Genomic DNA, 21761 nt, shown 5'->3' on the forward strand with positions numbered 1-21761 from the left:
TATATATATCCATATATATTTGTCTCTATGATTTGTTGCCTACTATCTGAACCCCATCAAATATGGTGTGATAATTATGAAAAATGGGTAGGGAGTGTCTTATGATGTGTCCAGGAATATGTTCATTCATATGTTCATATGTGAGGCTCGGCCTGAGCATGTAAAAAGCAGCCTGGAGCGTGGCAACAGTTGAGAAGTGGAGGTCGACTGCCAGAGCTGGGTCCTTTGGGGCGGGGAGGGCTCTCATCTGCCCCCCTCTGGGGAGCCCTGAGTGAAAACATCTTGGCGTGGAGTTTTGTGGCATGGTTATAGGAGCCTCATTTTATGCTCCCTTCCGGGAGAAGCAGCCATGAGTTCTGAAGGATGGCCATTGAGGAAATTATCTGATGTCGGCAGGAGGTGGTTTATGGGTGTTGCAAGAGATTATATGATCATATATTTGAGAGCATGTGAAAGATATTTAACCCTATTTCATTACTCTATGGATCTGTCTTTGTTTCAATACCATGTTGTTTTAATTATTACTACTTTGTAGCACAGTTTGAGGTTGGGGAAGGTGATGCCTCCCATCTTCCACCCCCCCTCCCCCAAGAGTTGAATCTGTATAATGCTTTGGGTAGGATTGACATTTTGACAATATTAATTCTCCCAATCCATAAGCAGGGGTTGTGTTTCCATTTCCTTGTGTCCTCTTTTATTTCTTGAAATAGTATTTTGTAGTTTTTTTTTTGTACAGGTACTTTACCTCCTTAGTTAGTTGATTAAAAGATACTTGATTTTCTGAGACATGATTGTGAATGGGATAGTTTTTTTTCATATCACTTTATTCTCTCTCATTATTTTCATATAGGAAAGCCTATGGGTTTTAGGGTATTGATTTCAAAGCCTGCGAATTTACTATACAATTCTATTGTTTCTAGGAGCTTCTTGGTAGAGGCTTTAGGGTTTTCTAACTACAGTATCATGTCATCTGCGAATAGTGAGACTGATTTCTTTCTTTCCTATTTGGATGCCCTTAATTCTGCTTTCTTGCCTAACTGCTATGGCAAATACTTCCAGTAGTATATTGAATAGTAGTCGTGAGAGTGGACATCCTTGTCTTGTCCCTGATCTTAGTAGGAAGGTTTTTATTTTTTTTCCCATTGAGAATAATGCTTGCCATTGGGCTTGTGGTATATGTCTTTGACTATTGAGAAAAGCTCTTTAAATTTCCATTTTGCTGAGTGTTTTCATCATAAACAGGTGCTGGATTTTGTCAAATATTTTCTTTGCATATATTGATATGGTCATATTATTTTTATCTTTTCTTTTATTGATATGATGATTTGTCAATGACTACATCTTTCCACGTTGCTGCAATAGTGTCAAAGAGCTTCCAGTTGGTGATCGTTCTGGGAGTTCTCTTCTTAAACTTTGCAGCCCTTTCTCTCTGCTCAATGAAGCAGAATTTTGCACGTTTTTCACAGAGGAGACGGTGGTATGATCCCATTTGGAACTTTGAGTCAACAGCGACATCAGTCAGGCAAAGCCATCAATTGAATATGACATGGTCAATTTCGTGTGGGGAACTGTCCACTGGGAGACTACCATGTCCAACATTTAGATTCAGCCTTCTGAAACTGTGAGTTACCATGGATGGTCTTGGTCGACATGATGAACTCAGACAGTCTCTCACTCTGTTCATTCCATTCCAGACCATGGGTCCCAATGTGGAGTTCTTCGGGTGACCTTCTCAGTCCTATCTTGGCATTAAAATAACCAACAATGATCTTGTAGAAGGTGTGGTCTTCTTTATAGAACTTCTCCGGCTCCATGAAGAACTTCTCAATTTCCTCTTCATCCTAGTTGGATGTTGGTGCATAACGACAAAGATAGAAACTGCTGGCAGTGAGCCGCATCTATTCAAGAGTAATCATCTGATTCAGGCTGTTAGGCATTTGAATGGATCAATGCTCATAGCCAAGTTTGTGTTGATAAGGACACCGGCACCACCGATGCCTCTATTGTTGCATGTTCTGAGGAACAGTTCTTCTCCAGAGTTGAAAACGACATGATGTGATCAATTCCTTCTTGTCTCGGTCAGACCATTGATGTCATGCTTGATCTTCTTTTAATCAATGAACGTTAGACAGAGTGGCATCTTGAACTCTCATGAAACCTCAATGAGCTTGGTCACCATGTGAATATGGTCAATCAAGCTGAATACTTTTCAGAACCCAGCTTGCTCACATGGTTGTCCTTTATCTAGTGTTCTGCCTATTCTATTCAGGATGACTTGAGTGAACAACTTATAGATGACAGATAACTGGCAGATCGGGCAAGAGTTGCCAATGCCATGGATGTCTCCCTTCTTGTACAACAGAACAGTCCTGCTGGTTTTCCACTGGGACAGTACCTTGCATTCAGACAGGTAACATGTGAAGAGCTGAGCCAGTGTATTGACAAGTCTGGTGGCAGATTCTTCAGGTGTTCAGGTCTGACCTTGTCTGAACTGGGCGCTGTATGCTTCTTTACCGAAAAAATGGTGTATCAGATTTTGGAAAGGAGAACGTTGGGAACAACATATCCATCCTGCGGAATTTGGTATGTGGGCAGGTGGACGTGGCTATCAAAGAGATCCGAGTAGAAGTCATGGATAATCTTCTCCGTTGTCATTATGGAAGGTGTGATAAGTCGGGCTGAAGCTGAATCTCACCGAGACAATGTTCATGAAAAACAAACTAGTCCATCATGTACCATTTGCTTTCAACAAAACGGACATCTCCAAATGCAGCAGCTATGTGTACCTGAGTCAAGAACTCAACATGAGGAAAGATTTGGCACCAGAAATGCTCAAGAGGAAGAGAGCAGTGTGGAACAACTTCAAGATTGTCGAAGAAGTGGTTAAGAGGATGAAGAACTTCTGGCTCTGGGCACATCTTTTCGGTTCCACCATTCTTCCTGCACTAACATACGCCTCAGATACCTGGGTCCTATGAAAACAGGATGAGAATGCCATTTGGGTATCCCAAAGAAGAATTGAAAGAGCTATGCTTGGAATATCACATTTCACTCAAGTGAGAGAAGGAATCCGGAATTCCAACCTCCATCGATGATCAAGAATCAGTGACACTGTCTCAAGGCATTGAAAATCAGATGGGCCAGACACGTAATGTGATTTAGAGATGACCGCTGGACTAGAACTGTTACCGACTGGATTCCACGGGATGTCAAAAGGACTTGTGGCCGTCCACCTACGAGATGGTCATACTTCTTCGTCAAAACCCTGAACAAACGATTTGAGGCTCTTTGTGTTCCTGGTTCAAGCAAATGCCATTAGGTTACAGAAGCACATGACAGGGACAAATGGAGACGTTACTGGTGCCCACTTGAGCAAATCGAAGATCGATGGGATGACAAGTGATACAAGTGATGTGATGAATTATGCTGTTGACTTGCGAATGTTAAACTATTCTTGCATCCTTGGGATAAATCCCACTTGGTCATGGCATATGATCTTTTTGATGTGAGTCATTGGATTCTACTTGCTAATATTTTGTTGAGGTTCTTCACATCCATGTTCATCAGAGATATTGGCCTGCAATTTTCTTTTTTTTTTTGTGGTGACCCTGTCTGCTTTTGGTATTAGGGTGATGTGTGCCTCACAGAAACTTTGAGGGTGTTTCTGTTTCTTCAATTTCCTGGAAAAGCTTGAAAAGTTTTTGACATGAGCTTTTATTTTTGGGAAGACTTTTGATTAGTGTTTCAACTTCCTTGATCAACTTCTCACTTTTATTAGAGAGATATCATGGAATGGTCAGTACAAAAATGCATTGGGCAATGCTTAGGGCAGAATTCTAGGTATAGTGGATCTTCTTTGCTGATGGTAACTGCCAGATACTCACTTTTTCCAAGTTCCCTAGCAACTGGTTTACAGATGTGTGCTCCTGTTTGACTCAGCAATACCACTTCTGGGAATATATCCCAGAGATGCAAAAAAGTATAGTAGAAATGGCATCTACTGCCCCCTGGCTCCACATAATCTCATCAATGGAAAAGATCCAGAGACTATAAAATAAAGCTCCCAGAAGAGAGCGACACAGTATTTCCTAGAACACGTGGCCACATTTGCAGCCATGTGACCTCTTATACTTTAGCCTACTGATGTACCCAAAGTAGTACACGTGTGTTTGGTTTTAACATACTTGCTTTATTCTTGTATATACGGGCTTAAATGGCACCAGAATGAAATAGAACAACCTGCACACACTTCCCTCTTATTGTGATGGGAAGATGCTTGCTGGTTGGGTGGGTGTTTGAATATTATCTGTAATGAACTATTGTGAAGTATTTTATGAAAATAAAATGTATAAAAAATCATAAAAATAAAAAATATATAAAATAAAATAAATGACATCTGCACCTATATGTTCATTGCAGCACTGTTCACAATAGTCAAAATATGAAAAAAACCCAAGTGCCTGAGAACAGATGACTGGTTAAAGAAACTTTAGTACATCTACACAATGGAATACTATGCAGCTGTTAGAAAGGATGGAGGATAAGGTCATGAAATTTGCACATAAGTGGATCAACATGGAGAGTAACATGCTAAGTGAAATGAGTCAGAAAGAGAGGGACAGGCATAGAAGGACTTCACTCATTTGTGGAATATAAAGTAACAGAAAGGGAGATTAACACTGAAGGATAGTAGAGATAAGGTCCAGGAGGATTGCTCCACGGTTTGGAAGTTGTCCTCACATGCTGGGGGAAAAGGCAGCTCAGATAGAGAAGAGACCACTAAGTAAAGGATGCTTGGAGGGACCGCTCGGGATGGGAGATGTGTGCTAAAGGTAGACTATAGACTGAACATGATGACCTCTTAGTGCCTGTATTGCAAACCACAACATTGAGTTTTAATGATTGTAACTTCAGTTTTCTGATCCTGAAAAGTGAGACACAGAGAGAGAGAGAGAGAGAGAGAGAGAGAGAGAGAGAGAGAGAGAGAGAGTAAAAGGGAATGCACCTTCCACAGAAGCAGGGTGGGGGGTTGGGGTGATAGGAGGAATACTCGGAACATTTGTGGTGGAGAATGAGCACTGGTGGAGGGATGGGTACTCGATCATTGTATGACTGAAACATAAGCACGAAAGTTTAGAAGTCTGTAACTGTACTTCATGATTCATTGAAAAAATAATAAAATAAAAAATGTAAAAAATTATGTCTGATCTCCTCCCGTCCTTTGCATCCTGAGCAGAAGTGACTGGGAAACTTTAGATACGGCATATGCAAGGAGAAAAGTCCTTTCCTGAATTTGGAATCAGGACAGTGACAGCAGGAGAATGGAAAATATTTGTATTAGTGGTCATTGGCAGCTGTTGTGAGTCTATGAGGAAGAAAGTCTTTGTGCTAATAATGGCAGAGTAGAGATGGAAACATCTGGATCTTTGATGAAATCATTATACTCAGTTTTATAACTGAGTTTTAATCATTATAACCTCAGTTTTCTGATACTGAAGTATATCATTTCTGATATTTGAGGTTTTAGCAGTGTTCTTCACATGTCAACATTTATGATTTAATTTTCTGCTTAATTGCCTCCAAATACACTAAAACACAATGAAATGTGCAGGAAATAGAAGACAGTGTTATTGAGATAGCTGTAGTTTAATGTAAATGAGGGGCAAAGCCTCAAGTAATGCAAGTAATAATTGTATGCACCATGATAAGTAACCTTATCATGGTGAATACTGGGCATTAGAAATCATGGCAGTGATTAGAACCAGTCATCTTTAGCCTGAAAATGCGTCAGAGGATGTAATTTTATTTTTTCTTTATTCTAGACTTCCAAACTTGTGACCACTGCTTTAAAACCTGTCATTTCCACTTGGAATGGTTTTCATTAAGATCAGTATATTTTGTTAGCAAGGATGAGGAGTGGGGAACAGAATTTGTTCTTTTTTCTTGTAACTAGGAAAAGTTTTTCAGATGTTCCTTGGGTGCAAAAAGTGTCCTATTATGCCACGGAATCATCAGCACCCCCCCCCCCCCCCCACCCCAGAACCTTTGCTTTCAGATCCTGTGAAAAGGATAACTTCCTGAGTGACTCACTCAGCTAGAGGCACTGGCACCCCTATGGGTTTAGACTGGGGTTGTTTCCTTCACTAAGGAATCTTAGTGAATCCTCAACCTGCCACTATTCAGTGGCATCACTTCCCCAGGCAACCTGTCAAATTGGCTTTCCAGCCCAGGGTGACTGAGCTTTTGAGTCCAGAAAGTATTGAGACTCCTTCATTGAGACACTAAGTGGCTGTTGATTGTGTCCTTGCATCAACCAGCATTTAGAAAAGATAGCCAGGGTACCATGGCATGGAACTGAAGGAAGCAGAAAATATAATTGCATGGATGTGTTAGAGCATACAAATCACATTCAAAATTATAGACAAGCTCTCCAAAAATCTTAGTTTTGTTTTAGTCATATTCTCGAAGGTGTTCAATTTTTGTATTTTTCAGTACTTCTGATAAAAGATAGACTTCAGCAAGGATGTTATAAGAGATATCATTAACTGCAAAAATAAAAGAATGAATCTATAGAAAATTGCAAAATGAAATAAATGCATGTTAAATTTAAATAAATGTTCAAATGATGATGTTCTAAATTATAGCACTTACCTTTCTGAAGGTTGCTGTAGGTTAAAATTGCACTAGTCTATTTGGCACATTGTGTCTCTTGTTTGTGCATGCATGCATGAGGTTGTACGTATGAGTGTGTGTGCATATGTGTGTGGTGTGTGTGTGTGTGTGTGTGTGTGTGTGTGTGTATTAGTAAAAACGTATTTGGAAGCCACTCTTCTAGTGCAGTGAAAATATTGACTTAGTTTTAGCACAGTAATCCAGTCTGACTTTTTCTCATGACTTACACTTGTCATATTCATTAATTAACCTTTGATCCAGAATCCCTAAAATGTTAGCAGGCCAAAGAAAATGAAGTCATATCCAAAGGAAATGCAAAGCTTTTTGTCTCTCTTTTTTGATTCTTTTTGTTCTTCTTCAGAGAAATCTTTTCTTGGTAAAATATCTGGTTGAGGTAGTCTGTGAAAGGGAATACTGTAGTAACTTCTGAGATAAAAAGTTCTAGAAAGGTCCCAATAATTGATGCCAAGTGAATGAATTCTTGCATGTGTACAGATCTAAGAAAGCGCATAACTTAATTGGCTAAGACTTTCTTTTATCAACGAAAATTTCTGCCTGTCCTGTCCTCTGCTTTAAAGGTCCTCCCAAAACCTTCCAGTCACTACTAATCCAGCATCACACAACACACTCATCTGCCCCCAAATGTTTGCAAATATTTTAACTTTCAGTGCTACTTCCAACTCCATTCCAATGCTAAAGAAATCTGTGAGGCATTTATTATTATTATTATTATTATTATTAAATTTTTATTTCCATAAAGCTGTTTGCAATAATTAATTGCATTCAATATTTCAACACCCATCCCACCACCATTACACCTTCCCACCACCATTATTATTTTGTGTTATTTGTTATGAATAGTATGAGATATCTGTAAGGGCCTATCTCTGCAGCGAGGTGCTCTATTCTGAGATTCATTTGTGAATCTCTGGAACATGGCCATTAATGTGCTTAAATGGCACCTGAAGGCAGTCCGTGGTCATAAAAACCTGGACCCTGAAAGGGTGGGGAGATGGGAAGGGGCAGCCCATTTCCGGCTCCTTGAGGCCTGGAGTTTTTTTTTTTTTTTTTGCTTTTTGGGTCATACCCGGCGATGCTCAGGGGTTACTACTGGCTCATGCACTCAGGAATCACTCCTGCTGGTGCTCGGGGGACCATATGGGATGCTGGGAATGGAACCTGTATCGGCCATGTTGGCTGCATGCAAGGCAAACGCCCTACCCGCTGTGCTATCGCTCCAGCCCCGAGGCCTGGAGTTTTGTCACTGGTCCCTCATACCTGAGTTTTTCAGCTGATTCATTCTTTTGCACAGGGGCCTCAGGAAGAGCCTGTGATGATCAGCTGTGAGGGTGGTGGCAATTGGGTTCTGGAGGTTTGTGACACTGGGGTTCATTTGAAGCAGGCGGAGGGACAATGCTTGCATGCTGACAGGTGCCCCAGTGAAATCAGCCTGGTGTAAGGTCCGGAGACATCTTTGCAAAGAGCTGCTCTGATCTGAAATTCATTTGTGAGTCTTTGTGAGGCAATTTTTTTAGGGGAAGAAAATCTATCTATCTATCTATCTATCTATCTATCTATCATCATCATCATCTATTTATAACTACTAATCTTTCAAAAAATGATGAGCTGCCATTCTGAACCAGCACACTAAGTGCTGGGATTACAAGGACCACTTGACATCTCTTTACTCATTGATTTGCTCTAGAGGGTGCCAGTAATGTCTCCATTCTTCCCTTTTGCGTTCTAGTGTAGCCCAATGGCGTCTGCTCGATCTAGGAACATGAAGAGCCTCAAACCAATAATTCAGGGTCTTTACAAAGAAATTTGACCATCTTGCAGGTGAGCAGCCACGTGATCTTTTGACGTCCTGTGGAATCCAATCAGTAATGGCTCTAGTCCATTGGTCATCTCAAAATCGCATTATGTGTCCAGCCCATCTGATTTCCAATGTCTTGGCAAACGAGACAGTGTCCCTGATTCTTGACTGTCAACGGAGGTCAGAACTCTGGATTCTTTCTCTCGTTTGAGTGAAGCGTGATTCTCCAAGCATAGCTCTTTTGATTCTGCTTTGGGAGACCCAAATAGTGTTCTCATCCTGTTTTTGTAGGGCCCAGGTCTCTGAGACATATGTTAATTCAGGAAGAACAGTGCAATCAAAGAGATAAGAGATGTGCTCAGAGCCTGAGATTCTTTGTCCTCTTAGCTATTTCTTCGATGCTCTTGAAGGTGTTCCAAGCTGCTCTCTTCCTCCTGCGCAAGTCAGGTGCCAAGTCATTCCTTATGTTGACTTCTTGACCTAGGTACACATTACTGTTGCATTCGGAGATGTTTGTCCCATTGAGAGTGAATGGAACGTCAAGAACGAGACCATTTCTCACAAACATTGCTTCATGAGATTTAGCTGTTGTTCGACCTTTCCACACTCATGGTCGATGTCGGCCAGCATTTGTGCCACTTGGCAATGTTTGCTGTTATGAGAACGATGTCATCAGCAAAGCTGAGGTGGTTTAGTTGCCGACCATCTATCTTCACTCCCATTCCTTCCCATTCCAGGCATCGCATGACGCTCTTGAGGGTGGCACTGAAGAGTTTCGGTGAAATGGTATCACCCTGCTGAACCCCTCTCTTGACATGAATGATCACTTTCTTGTAGAATGGCAAGATCCTGGTAGTGAATACAGCTCACGGAGGATCCTGATGTATTGAGTTTGAATGTCCTGTTTGACTAAGGCTTTGATGACCGCTTCAGTCTCAACAGAATCAAAGGCCTTCTTTAAATCAATGAACGTTAGACAGAGAGGCATCTTGAACTCCCGAGAAACCTCAAGGAGCTTGGTTATCATGTGGATATGGTCGATTGTGCTGAATATTTTTTCAGAAACCAGCTTGCTTGCATGGTTGTCCTTCATCTAGTGTTCTGCCAATCCTGTTCAAGATGACTCGAGTAAACAGCTTGTAGACGACAGACAACAGGCATATCAGGCGATAGTTGCCAATGTCTTGGATGTTTCCCTTCTTGTACAGTACTACAGTCCTTCTGGTTTTCCATTCATACAGAACATTGCATTCAGACAGGTAGTGTGTGAAGAGCCGAGCTAGTGTATTGATGAGTACTGAGGGCAGGTTCTTTAAGTATTCAGGTCCGACCTCGTCTGGTCCGGGTGCTGTTTGCTTCTTTACTGACAAAATGGTGTGTCAGATTTCAGAAGGGAGAATGTTGGGAATGACATATCCATCCTGCCGAATTTGGTATGTGGGCAGGTGGATGTGGCTATCGAAGAAATCTGAGTAGAAGGCATGGATAATCTTCTCCATTGTCCTTCTGGAAGATGTGATAGATCCATAAGGACATCGGAGTACAGTCATCGTGGTCTTTTAGTTGGTGAAGGACAGGTGGGCATTGCGAATGCTTTTCTTGGCTTCTGCTGCATCTGCCAGCAATGCTTCTCTTATCTCTTTGACATCTTCCTTTATTGCTTGTCTGCACTGCTTTGCAAGCTCAGATGTTTGCCTGTGATTGCCTGAGGCTTGCACCAAGCCACGTTGGCGAATGAGCTCGAGAGTTTTCGAAGACAGGCATCTTTTTGTGGCTATCTCTCTCTCTCTCGGCATTCCTTGCACAATCATGGAGGTACTGAACCAGTCGATTATATTCCTCAACAATGTTGCCAACGAAGGCATTTTTCCCTGTTGCTGCAGTAGTGCCAAAGAGTTCCCAGTTGGTGGTCATTCTGGGAGTTCTCTTCTTAAACTTTGCAGCCCTTTCTCCCTGCTCCGTGAAGCACTAAGGAGATGGTGGTCCGATCTCGTTTGGAATTTTGGGACAATAGTGACATCAGTCAGGCAAAACCATCAATTAAATATGATGTGGTCAATTTCATTGTGAAACAATCCACCATGAGACTTCCATGTCCAACATTTAGATTTGGCCTTCTGGAACTGTGAGTTATCATGGATGGTCTTGGTCGACATGATGAACTCAGACAATCTCTCACCCTGTTCAGTCTATTTGAGGCCTTAGGTCCTGATGTGGAGTTCTTTGGGTGATCTTCTCGGTCCTATCTTGGCATTAATATCACCAACAATGATCTTTTAGAAGACGTGGTCTCTTTATAGAACTTCTCTAGCTCCATGTAGAACTTCTCAATTTCTCCTTTATCGTAATCAGATGTTGGTGTGTAGACAACGGATATAGAAACTCCCGGCAGTGAGCCACATCTATTCAAGTGTAATCATCCAATTCGGGTTGTTAGGTATTTGAATGAATCAATGCTCATGGCCAAGTTCGTGTTGACAAGGACACCAACACCACCAATGCCTCTTTTTTCGCATGTTCCGAGGAACAGTTCTTCTCCAGCTTCGAAAATGGCTTGATGCGGTTGATGCCTTCTCATCTCAGTCAGACCAATGATGTCATACTTGATCTTTCATGCTTGTGCCATCAGGTCTTTGATGGATGTATCCAATGTCAGCATACGTGCATTGAAAGTACAGACAGTCATTTTTGTCCTTCTTTGTTTTGGCAGCCTAGTTCTGTCTTGAGATTTTATTTTCCTCTCCTTCCTCATCCTTCTTAATGCTGCCGTATTGTTGCTCTTCCAAGGTCAGGGGAATGAGACCCATAGTATTGACTGGTTTTGGCATATTGTTATGCCACAGATAGCTTGCCACAGATAGCTCTGCAAGGATTCAAAAAATGTATTCTGAGTCTCAAGGAATGTTCTGTCTTCTCAAGGAATGTTCTAGACAGACAGACCAACACCCCACAATGGCAGCGCAGGTGTACATGCCATCAGTGATGCAGGTGTATGTGTGTCAACTGAGGTATAGTCACACAGTGTGGGAACACAGGATAGCTGGTCGGTCCAGGAGGAAGATGGAATCTGGTAATGCTTCTGCGTCTTGGGGGAGAGCTTCCCAAATGACGCTGCCAACTTCCTAAATAATGCTCAGAAGACCCAGGGGCCACTATCCATGGTACTAAGTCAATTATGAAGGACTGGCCAATGATCAAGCCTGATAATGCAATGCTGCTTGGGCCCAGTAGTGTAGGAGGACACCAGAAACTTCAGGGCCACCAGAACTACTGGTGGTGCTTGGTGGGCTTCCAGGACTACACTCAGCAGTGTTCAAGTGGCCATAGAGTTCCACAAATTGAACTTGGGCCTTCACACATGCTTTGTGCTCAGTGGGGCACAGGGTTGACTTTATGATGCTCAGAGGACCATGTGATGTGGGTAGTTGAACCAGGGTTCGCTGAATACGATTCATTTGCTTTAACCCATGTACTCTGTCTCAGCCTTAATATCCTTGTTCTTCTGTGTGGTTTGAATCTATTGTCTCATAAGATGATATGCTCACGTCTCTTTGTCAAATTCTATACTAATATCAGGAGACCACACCCCCCACAATTCTTTAGTAAAATGACTTTATTTTCCTCCATGTATTTAATATGAAAGGGTCATCAAAGGGGAAGAAGGGCTAAGAAAAGAGACAAGAAGACATGCTCAGTAGTGGAATCAAAACATGCTAAAAGTAGTCTATAGACCAAACATGATTGCCACTCAATGCCTCTCTGGCAAAACACAGTACCCAAAAGAAGAGAGAGAGAACAAGGGGGAATGCCCTGCCACAGCGGCAGGGTGGGTCGGGGGGGGGGGCTGGGGGGTGGGAGGGATGCTAGGACCCGTGGTGGGGGAGGATGGGCACTGGTGGAGGGATGGGTACTTGATCATTGTATAACTGAAACCCAAGCACAAAAATTTATAAGTCTATAAATGTACCTCATGGTGTTTCACTAATAAAAAAATGATTAAATAAATAAATAAAAAGAGCAAGGCTCAAAATTAAAACCAGAAAACTCTTTTGAGCAATCTGATGAGGATGTAAAAATGTACCCCACGACCAAAAATAAAAAAGAATGTTTCCTTTTAAAAAAATAGTTAAAGTCATCAGACCCTGACAGAAGGCTAAGGAGTAAGAGAATAGTGGCTTATAATGTGTTAATTCAACTGCAGATGTTTGATCAATCAATATTTGTTGACAACGATGAATAATTGATTTGATCGATCATTTAGTTACCTGATAAGATCTTTCTTTTGTTTTTTTGGCAGCTCTTTCTGGCATCTGTTGTCTTCTTTACAGAAAAAAAGCAAATCTCATTCTCCTGAGTGTCATTTGAAGCAGTCTATTGAATAAAAATAGCTGTGGTTGATTACACTTTTTTCCCCCGGTTCATTTGCTCTTGCTATAGGTTGATTTTCTGAGTACCTGCTTGACACTGGAAGCCTTAGACAATAATGACTTTGAAGTTAACTTTTTACACTTAAACCTTTTCTAAGAGGGACTGGAGCTTACATCATAAGAGATGAAATGATCCAGTAGGCCACCCTGTTTGTTCTCTTAGGGTGTAATGATAGGTGTCTCATTTCTCAAGGAAAAGAGGATGTGGCCCAATCTATTAATTTTTCAACTTCCTAATTCTCACATCGCTTTCACTTTATATGTTGTTTTTTAATCAGTCAGACTGGTAGGGAAGAGGGTGCCATTACCCTGACCTTCCCCCACATATCTGGTAGGTGATATTTAGTGTTTAGATTAGGCTTCCTGATCCCCATCTCAGTAGGGCACCATCGGAGCTCACACAGGAGTCCTCTGGGAGTATAGAATTTTGATACTTTGCAGTTTTTTTTAATAAACTTACCCTATATTTGACCTACCATTTACTGAAGTCAGAACCTTTCATCCCCACTTCTTTTCTGATGATACATTTTTTTTCTTTTAAACTGCAGTAGTTTGGAGTGGACAACAGGGTTGGTCCAGGAGTACATTTCTTTTTCTGAATTAATCAGTAAATAGAGTCCATTTGAGATGACTCAATGGAGAGGAAGAGACAGAATGTTGACCAAACATTTTCAACAATTAATAATATTTCCTAAAATCACTGGTTGTGGATGGGGATAGAATTTTCTAAGACAAATATTTTTGTCATTAATGCTGGCCCATGAAGTTCTGTGTTGGGCTAGTTTGTATTTTATGAGTTCCCTAAGTTTTCACAAGACAAGACTTGTGGATTACTAGCTTAATAGTGGCACATAGTTTTAAAGGTTCCTCACGGAATGGACATGTTTTAATACTAACACCCAGGGAACTGGTTCTAGGAATTGTTTCTCTTGTTATTCTGGGATTCATGTGATTAAATGTCAGAAAAGCTCTGGGTCTATGAAGATCAGGGACAAAGCCTCCCTTAGAACAAACACATTCTGTGCAGTCCTTTCCTCCTTCCCTCTGTGTCCCACCCTTGACTTCATCCTCTTACACTTGGGAACACAGAAGTAGAGGATATTTCACTGGCTGATGCACCACTTATCGAGACTTCAATACTCTCTCCTCTCCTTCAGTTGTTCTGCTGTTTATGAATGATCATGGAACCCCAAGTGTATTCAAGTTGAGCTGTTTGTCTCCCTTCTCCCCTCCCCTATTCTTAGCTCCCCTTCCCTCCCTTTCCCTCTCCCACAGTCTTGGGGGAGAGTTAACTTTTCCACATAAATGTGCTCAGTTGTGTTATTTTCCAAAGCAAGAGGGATTTTTGCTCTGACTAATAAGTCAGTCTACTCTCTAATGTGCAGCAATGCACTGCATTCTTATCTTAAATATTTGTATCTTCTCAGGGACGAGACAGGGATGCCCACTCTCTCCACTGCTGTTCAATATAGTACTGGAAGTACTTGCAATAGCGATTAGGCAGGAAAAAGATATTAAGGGCATTCAGGTAGGAAAGGAAGAAATCAAGCTCTCACTATTCGCAGATGATATGATACTCTACTTAGAGAACCCAATAACTTCCACCAAAAAACTCCTAGAAACAATAGACTCGTATAGTAAAGTTGCAGGTTATAAAATCAATACCCAAAAGTCCATGGCTTTCCTATACGCAAACAGTGAGAGAGAAGAAAGCAACATGAAAAAACAATCCCATTCACAATTGTGCCCCAGAAAATCAAGTACCTAGGAATCAGCTTAACTAAGGAAGTAAAGGACCTGTACAAAGAAAACTACAAAACGCTACTTCAGGAAATAAAAGAGGACATGAGGAAATGGAAAGATATCCCCTGCTCATGGGTCGGGAGACTTAACATTGTCAAAATGGCAATACTACCGAAAGCATTGTATAAATTCAATGCAATCCCTATAAGGATACCCATGACATTCTTCAAAGAAATGGAGCAAACACTCTTGAAATTTATATGGAACAATAAGCCCCCACGAATAGCTAAAGCAATTCTTGGGAAAAAGAAAATGGGAGGAATCAACCTCCCGAACTTCAAACTGTACTACAAAGCAGTAATAATTAAAACAGCATGGTACTGGAACAAAGGCAGAACTGCAGACCAGTGGAACAGGGTTGAATACACTGACATCTCTCCTCAATCATATGCTCATCTAATCTTTGATAAAGGTGCAAGTAATGTGAAGTGGAGTAAGGAAAGCCTCTTTAATAAATTGTGTTGGCATCACTGGACGGCTACATGCAAAAAAATAGGCTCAGAACTCTGCTTAACACCATGTACAAAAGTAAGATCAAAATGGATTAAAGACCTCAACATCAGACCAGAAACCATAAGGTACATTGAAGATAAAGTTGGCAAAACCCTCAATGACATTGAAGCTAATGGTATCTTCAAAGATGCCACGCCACTGGCCGAGCAAGTGAAAACAGAGATAGATAAATGGGACTATCTTAAACTAAGAAGCTTCTGCACCTCCAAAGAAACAGTGACCAAAATACAAAGACAGTCTACAGAATGGGAAAGGATATTCACCGAATACACATCTGACAAGGGGTTGATATCCAGGATATACAAAATACTGGTTAAACTCCACAAGAAGAAAACATCCAACCCCATCCAAAAATGGGGCAATGAAATGAACAGAAACTTTCTCAAAGAAGAAATCCGAATGGCAAAAAAGCACATGAGAAAATGCTCTACATCATTAATCATCAGGGAGATGCAGATCAAAACCACAATGAGATACCATCTCACACCTCAGAGACTGGCCCACATTCAAAAGAACAAAAGCAACCGATGCTGGCGTGGATGTGGCGAGAAAGGGACACTCCTTCACTGTTGGTGGGAATGTCCACTGGTTCAGCCCTTCTGGAAAACAGTATGGACGATTCTCAAAAAATTAGAAATTGAGCTCCCATTTGACCCAGCAATACCACTCCTGGGAATATATCCCAGAGAGGCAAAAATGTATAGTCGAAGTGACATCTGCATTTGTTTGTTCATTGCAGCACTCTTTACAATAGCCAGAAACTGGAAGAAACCTGAATGCCCAAGAACAGATGACTGGTTAAAGAAACTTTGGTACATCTACACAATGGAGTACTATGTAGCTCTTAGAAAAGATGAAGTCATGAAATTTACATACAAGTGGTACAATATGGAAAGTATCATGCTAAGCGAAATGAGTCAGAAAGAGAGGGATAGACATAGAAAGATTGCATTCATCTGGGGGATATAAAGTAACAAAGTATGAGATTAATACCCAAGAATAGCTGAGATCAGCACCAGGAGGATTACTCCATAACTTAGAGGCCAGCTGGTTATCCTAGAGGAAAGGGCTGTTCAGATAGAGAAGGGAGCACCAAATAAAGGATGTTTGGAGGATCCTCCCAGGAGGGGAGATGCATGTCGAAAGTAGACTATGGACTGAAAATGTTTGCCACTCAATGCCTCTTTTGCAGACCACAACACCCAAAAGGAGAGAGAGAACGCAGGGGATTGCCCTGCCACAGAGACAGGGGGGATGGGGGGATGGGGGTGGGAGGGATATTATCCATGGTGGTGGAAAATGGGCACTGGTGGAGGGTTGGGTATCTGATCATTGTATAATTGAAACCAAAGCACAAAAAATTGTAAATCTACAACTTTAAAAAAAATAAAATAAAATAAAGGGGAAAAAATATTGGTATCTTCTCCCTGTTCAAATTAATCTTCATATTCTTGCGATTAGTTTCCAATGCCAGTTGCTACAGGATGGACTGATAATACACAACTTTTGAGGTTATTTATGGCCTCCTCCCAAAATGTTGTGCAGTAAATACTGAATTATTTTTGATGCAGAATGTTGACACTAGTTATAATCCCTGGAATACTATGCAGCTATTAAAAATTATAAACTATACTCTAACGTAGCAGCTGTGTGGAACTGGAGTTGGAAATGTGAAATGAGCCAGAAAGTGAAAGAAAAAACTGCAGAGGGTTTCTTTCATAGGTGGGATATAACCAAATAACCAAAGCAAATGAACTAACAAATGACAACATAAACAATTCTTGAATGCAAAAAAAATATGGTTTCCATGGATAAGTGATGGGAAGAAAGGTTTTAGAGGTTACTTAAACACTTAGGATGTCACCAGAACTTTGTGGTACATGCAATGTGACTAATTCACAGACAGATGCATATAATAGCACTTATGAAACTGTATAGCATTGCAAATCAATTGTTGGTCTTCTAACTTTTAATTAAAAGCACAGGATATTGGGGCTGAAGGGATATTATGCCTGATAGGGCACTTGCCTTATATGCGACTGACCCATGTTCAATCCCTGAAACTGCATATGGTCCCTTAAGCACCACCAGGAGTAATCCCTGAGTGCAGAGTCATAAGTAAATTCTGAATATCACTGGGTGTATCCCCCAAACAAAACAAAACAAAAGAGTGCAGGAAGTTTGAGGTAGGTTGAAGAGAAAACTTGGCCTTTCAGACAGAAAGAGAGGATTGAGAGAGAGGATTCTAGCCCTCAGTGAAAACCTCTTACCCGAACAAGGATGTTTTGGTCTGGGTGTGCTGAACTTTACTGTAATGTTGGAGAGGCAGGAGGGGAAATTTACTACAAGAAATAAAAAGAAACACCTTACATGTTAATATAAAACCAAAGGAGTCTTGAGACTTTTATCCACATAACGTTGAGATCACCAAATTTCTGATGAAGAGCAGTCTTCAGAAAATCAGTTCATCAAGGACTGGAGCATGCCCAGTGAATGGAACTCTGCCCATGTTTCTCTCATTAAGCCCCAAATCTATATTAACTTACACATCTCCAAGCTGCATAGCTAATTGCTAATAATTTGTTTGTTGTATGAGCAAGAGTGTTGTCCTTATATGCTTTCTGCAAGTTAGCACCACTTTAATTCAGCTGCTTATTCCAACCCCCTTAAGCATCTTTTCCCCCTGAGTTAACTCATTCCTTAAGAGCCATCACTCCAAACTCAATTTGTGACTTTCTGCCTTAAAAGTACCCTTGAGTGACCTACATCCATGCTTTGGGATGTACTATTTCTTTCATAAACCTCCCTAATATTATCTACACTGTCTTGACCTTGATATCTTACTTTGACAAATCTTACTCGCCTACGGTACAGCAGCGTCCTCACTCCAGTTCCCTCACCTCTCTGATAATTGTTGTGGGTAGGGGTCAAGGTTGTAGTTGAGTAGACTGCTTTTTCAAATACATAGCAAGAAAAGAAGAAATATGCAGCTTACCACAGTTGCTAAGAATTTCCAGGTATTAAGATGAACTATTAAATTGCAACAACTACCCATCCTCCGGAATTTCAATTACCTAGTAATTTTCACAAATCAGTCACTTGGACTGAAATTTTTTTTTGGCCATCTGGTGTGTGCTGTAAGAATGGTGACGGGGGGAGTTGATCTGACTGTGAGAATGAAGACTTTTTTTTTTAAATGGCCTCCCACTGCTCAGCAAAGCCCATCAAGCAACATCACTAAGCACATCATGATCAGAGAATTCTGAGATGATTATCTTCAAGAGGGATAAAGAATCAGAGTTCTGAGTTTCCCAGTAAAGAAAGAAAGTGCATAATAAAACACTGAAAATGTAATAACTTCAATTCTAGCCTAGCCTACACAAACATGGGAGAAGAAGTGATTTAATTTGAATAAGATGTTTGATCAGCTGCTGTAAAAAATTGTCATTATATCATATTGATGTAGAATAAGAATGTAAGAAAAGAACAGGCTGCTTTCATTTATGTTCATTAAAAGGAGAGAAATTTGTATCCTCCCATGACTGTTGAATAATCTGTAAGCATAATTTTTTGGATTTTTTTAAAGTTTTTTAAAATTATATCACCATGAAATAAAGGTCGTCCATGATTGAGTTTCCATCATACAGTGTTCTTACACCTGTCCTTTCACCCATGTGCATTTCTACCACAAATGTCCCCGGTTTCCCTCCTTCCAATCCCCACTCCCAGCCTGCCTCTACAGCAGTCACCTCTCTCTCTCTCTCTCTCTCTCTCTCTCTCTCTCTCTCTCTCTCTCTCTCCACTTAGGCATTCTGTATGCCATACTGTATGGTTATCATGTATATCCCATTACCTACTTTCAGCACTCAATTCTTGTTCATAGTGATCATTTCCAACTGTTATTATCATAGTGGTCCCTTCTCTATGCTCTTTCCCTTCCCCCAAACCTCTTCCCCCAACTTGTGACAAGCCTCCAATTGTGGGCCAGTCCTCCTGGCCAACATTTCTATTGTTCTTGTGTAAAAGTCTCATAATGTGATTTTTATATTTCATAAATGAGTGAAGTCATTTCTATGTCAGTCCCTCTCCTTCTGACTCATTTCACAAAGCATGATACTTTCCATGTCCATCCATTTATAAGCAAATTTCATTACTTTATTCTTACTGATGGCTGCATAGTATTCCTTTTTAAGATGTACCATAGTTTATTATTCAGTCGTCTGTTCTTGGGCACTCAGATTGTTTTTGCTTACACTATTCACAATATTCTGGCTATTGTGAATAGTGTAAGCATGGACTTAAGAGCAGGCATGGTTGTTGAGGGTATATTTGCATACTGAAAGAGAAGCTGGGTTGCAAAGATGACTTAATTGGGAAAGAGGCTTACATTTCCAAGTAAAGCTCTGCCACCACCCCCTGATGTGACAAGGAATGATGATCTTTGCTTCTCTTGTCTTTGGTTTTTCCAAGTGTGAAGTGAATGACTGAGCTAGAGGGCCTCCAGATTCTCTTTCTATTTAACAGGAATTTATGATTCTAAACCTGTGACTCTCAAGACTGACTCTGAAAGTGTTAGTTCTCCTGTGTTCCCCTGGCTTTCTATTCTTTGGTCTGTTGTAGGTTCTGCCATTTTGGTTTCCACCTTAAACACACAGATGGGTAGAAAGATAAAATTGCTGGAGAAATAGCACAGAGGTTAAGATACTTGTGTTGCATGCACGTGGTTGACCCTGGTCTGATCCTCGGCATTACCTGTGGTCCCCTGAGTACTGCCATGAGTGATCCCCGAGCAAACGAACAAGCCGAACACAGTCTTGTGTGACCGAAGACTCCCCAGCCCCTCCTCTAAACACACACATATACACACCACACAACACAACCCCCCCCCGATACACACATACACATAAATGGCTGGGCTCTAAATCCAAAGTTTCATCGTCAGTAGTTCTGAAGTGGCATCCAAGAGTGCGCATTTTGGGTAAACTTCCAGGTGATGTAAGGTCCTAAAGTCTCATTTTGAGAACTGCTGAACTGAATCTTAAGAAACCATTCTCTTTTTGTTTTGGCCTTTTTGGTCATATCCGGCGATGCACAGGGGTTACTCCTGGCTCTGCTCTCAGGAATTACTTCAGGTGGTAGCTCAGGGAACCATATGGGATGCTGGGAATTGAACCTGGGTCTGCTGTATGCAAGGAAAAAGCTCTGCCTGCTGTGCTATCACTCCAGCCCCAAGAATACATTCTTTACCTGCAGAGAGCAGACATGTTCAGGGGTCGGATAGACAGTGCAGAGGGTAGTATGCTTGCCTTGTACACAGCTGACCAGAATTTCATCCCCTACATTGCATATGGTCTCCCAAACATAGCCAGAAGTGATCAATGAGTATAGAGTCAGAAATAAGTCTTGAGCACAGCTGGGTGTGATCCAAAATAAAACCTAACAAAATAAAGATGTTCAAAAAATTTAGACACTTTCTTGGGAATTTTGACCCAGATTTCATTCTTTCCCTTTTTCCTGTAGAGAGGACTTGAAAAGTAATGGCATAAGGAAGTCTGGTCTGCTGAGACTGGACATTGGAGAACAGCTTCTGAGTTATCTTGAGCCATTAAAACATGAAACATTGGTTAAATATTAAGTAATTAAAACATGAATTGGTGATGGAGGAATTTTATAATGGGTGGGTAACTTGCCTTGTATACAGCCAACGGGGTTTGATCTGTGACACCACGCAGAGCCAGGAGTAAGTCCTGAGCACCACAGGGTATGGCCCCCAAACAAAACAAATGAAAATTGCATAGAATCACAGTAGATACATGGTAAAGTGTTCAAAATGATATAAATACTGGATCTGCTGTTGTTGGTAATGATGGTGGTGATTTGTAGGATATTTTCACAAATCTCACTTGTTAATAAACAGAGGTTCCACGTATCAGGAACAGTGTTTCCCAGACAAACTTGAAATAGGATGCTATGAGGAGCTCTGGAAAGGTTTGATTGAAGCTGACAGACATACAAATAGCACAGGGTCCCGCTACCTGCTCCCACTACCCAGGATGGCAGAACATGGCTCCAGACCTAGTACTGATGCACCTGTGCTACAGCTTTGCTCAGTGCATCTGAATGTGCCCCTCTGTCCTGGATGCTAATGCTTAAGTGGAACTCAGAAAACAGAGAAATGCTATTCATGTGATTGCTGATTTAAGATGAATCATGCTTATTTTTGCTAGTTTTCCATTTGAAAAATGCCAATGGTTAGGACATAATTGGATCCTCAGTATATCCATATTATTCATTCTGTATAACAACTAAATATTCTATGCACATCATCACAAAATTCCAGTCTCTTGTGTGTATATATGTCTCACACAGTGACATTTAGACCTGATTAATGATATTTGGAATGCATGGTATGTTTGGGAGTTAGAGAAGATATGCTATCTCTTCCTCCTCCTTCTCCTTTCTTTCTTTCTTTCTTTCTTCCTTCCTTCCTTTCTTTCTTTCTTTCTTTCTTTCTTTCTTTCTTTCTTTCT

The sequence above is a fragment of the Sorex fumeus genome, unplaced genomic scaffold, assembly GCF_029834395.1.
Source record: "Sorex fumeus unplaced genomic scaffold, SorFum_2.1 ptg000010l, whole genome shotgun sequence".
In the NCBI taxonomy this organism is placed as follows: Eukaryota; Metazoa; Chordata; class Mammalia; order Eulipotyphla; family Soricidae; genus Sorex; species Sorex fumeus.